Source organism: Cebus imitator, unplaced genomic scaffold (genome assembly GCF_001604975.1).
Source record: "Cebus imitator isolate Cc_AM_T3 unplaced genomic scaffold, Cebus_imitator-1.0 Scaffold1024, whole genome shotgun sequence".
In the NCBI taxonomy this organism is placed as follows: Eukaryota; Metazoa; Chordata; class Mammalia; order Primates; family Cebidae; genus Cebus; species Cebus imitator.
This window is the reverse complement of record NW_016108339.1, coordinates 22,940-25,149: the sequence shown is the minus strand read 5'-3', so window position 1 is coordinate 25,149 and position 2,210 is coordinate 22,940. Positions and strand designations below refer to the sequence as shown.

General features: G+C 56.9%; 1 pseudogene; it reads right to left on the bottom strand.

Annotated features, from left to right (window-relative positions):
- The window catches only part of LOC108298636, an 8,346-nt pseudogene extending 6,144 nt beyond the window's left edge, over window positions 1-2,202 (bottom strand).
- Window positions 2,203-2,210: the final 8 nt, after the last annotated feature.

The following is a 2,210-nucleotide window of genomic DNA, read 5'->3' as shown; positions in this document are numbered from 1 at the left end:
TGACAAGACATATTGATGTGAAGGTCGGGGTGGGGAGGGGTCAAAAAATATTTACTTTTTCAAAAGGTGGCTGGAGGCTCATCCCAATTAGTCAAGGTGGCTACAAAATTGGAGGAGAAAGTAACAGGGAGGAAGGATTAGCTACTGGGAGTGGCTGCGGGAGAGCTGGGTGGCAGGACCTGGGGTCTGGTGGAGGGTGGGTTTCCAGCAATTTTCCTTTTCCTTGGTGGGGACTGGTGGCAAAAGGGGCAAGTAATGAGGTGGCGATGAGGGGGGGTTAAGAAAGGAATGGGAAAAGTGAGGAGAGAAGAAAGGGGCGTCTCCTATCCTAGCTGTGGCTGGAGAGATGGCGGCCTCCTGCCACGTTTCCTCTCTCTGGCCAGGCAGCAGACCACACACCTCCCCATCCAGGCAAGGGGAATAGACACCTGCCACCACCAGCTGTCGCCACACCTCCCATCACCTAATCTTCCCTAGATTAGGAGACACTTCCTGGCACACACTGCCTTATCCTAGGGTATCGTGAACAGCGGGAGGGAGGATCGCCGGCAAGGTATGTCCACAGGACATCTGCCCCCTCCGCAAACCAGCCTCTTGTCTGAGAGGATTCCAGAAAAGAAGTGTGGCACACAGGCACTCCCCAGAGCTAATTTCGCTTCAGGAGCCCCAAACAAAACTACCTGTAACCAAGCCCCTCCCTTATGACCTTCTGCCTGGGAAGTTAGAGTCCCAGGGAGGATGGGTAGCTCCTGGACCCTCTAAGAATGAGACGACTCCAGAAAGTGGCTTGGGGGGTCACCCAATTGTCCCCATTCCGACACCCATCCCAGGCCCTGAAGACCCCCAGGTGAGCCAAGCCTGAGGACACCTCTGGGGAAGATATTTCCTCCACCCAAAGAGCCCCTGGTGCAGGAGACAGCCAAGGGGGCAGGAAGCCATGGCAGTGACCCTGGAACCTAACCCCCAGTGGCGGCATCCTGAGAACTGACCTGCCCCTCCAGCCAATGCCGCAAAGTAAAGGGTGTAAGGACAGAGGCCCCATCAGATTATATCTCTTCCAGGTGTGAACACCTTCCAAGGCTCCAAGAAGGGCCATGTCACAGGCCATGGCCTACTGCAAGCACCCTCCCCTCAATTCTCCCAAGCTAGCAGGGACACCTATAAGAAGAAAAGTGGTAAGGGGTTTTCTCCAGGGGGGCCCATTTCTCAATATCACTGATAACCACCAAACGATCCCAGCCCAAGAGGGCATGAAACTCAAGATGGAAACCTCCCCTATGTGACTGCGCAAGAACCAAACCTCACTGGAAACCATTTCAGTCACCCAGCCTCAGGACCTCCAGGCTCAGGATCCCCACACAGCACTTCAGGAAGAGGAAGGGGGAGGTCATCTCCCGCCCTCACAAAAGCCCTGGGGGAGATAAAACGCTCTAGTAGAGAGTAAAGTTCACAGCTATGTATTTCCCACCACAACTCCTCACCAGCAGACATCTCCTTCTTCTGCTCCCAGGAGAGAAATCCGACCTGAGGCGGGCCTCCAGACACGCCCCCTGAAAGAGACGTCGCTCCCACTCACCCAGAAATGACCACAAGAGGGTGCACGGCGCCTATTGATGGGAAAATCTCCACCTAGAGGCTCCACCGCCACCCAGAGGGAGGTCACAGGGACGTGCCCCATCCCCTAACTCCTAAAGCCCTGGGTGAGGAGAATTCTGGGACAGGAAAGGGGGGTAGGGGGACCCATTCTTTGCCTTCCTCCAGTCTCAATCCCAGGGCGCACAAAACCGGGGCTGATGTCCCAACAGATGTTCCTGGAGCTTGGAAGGAGGTTATAAAGGGCTGAGAATTACTGTCTCTCCCAAGAGACCCCCCACATTCTGGAGGTCCCCATGTAAATCCCACCCCAGGGCTGGTGCTCGGATCCCCGGGAGGAGGGCACAGGGTCTCAGAGGGAGGGTCGATCCCCCTCTGCACCCCACTGGGGCCCCTTCCCGGCCTGCCGAGGCTAGGCCTTGTCACGCAGGTAGAACCCTCCGGGACATCGGAATCACACACCCCCTCCCTACCCACCACCTCGTCGATATCTGGGGGCTCGGCCGGAAGCGCTCCCAGCCTTTCTCCACGTGGGAGGGGAATGCCACCCTCCACTGGCCGGATGTGGAAGGCCCTTGAAAGCTGGGGAGCCCCCGCCTCAAACAACATTCCTGCAT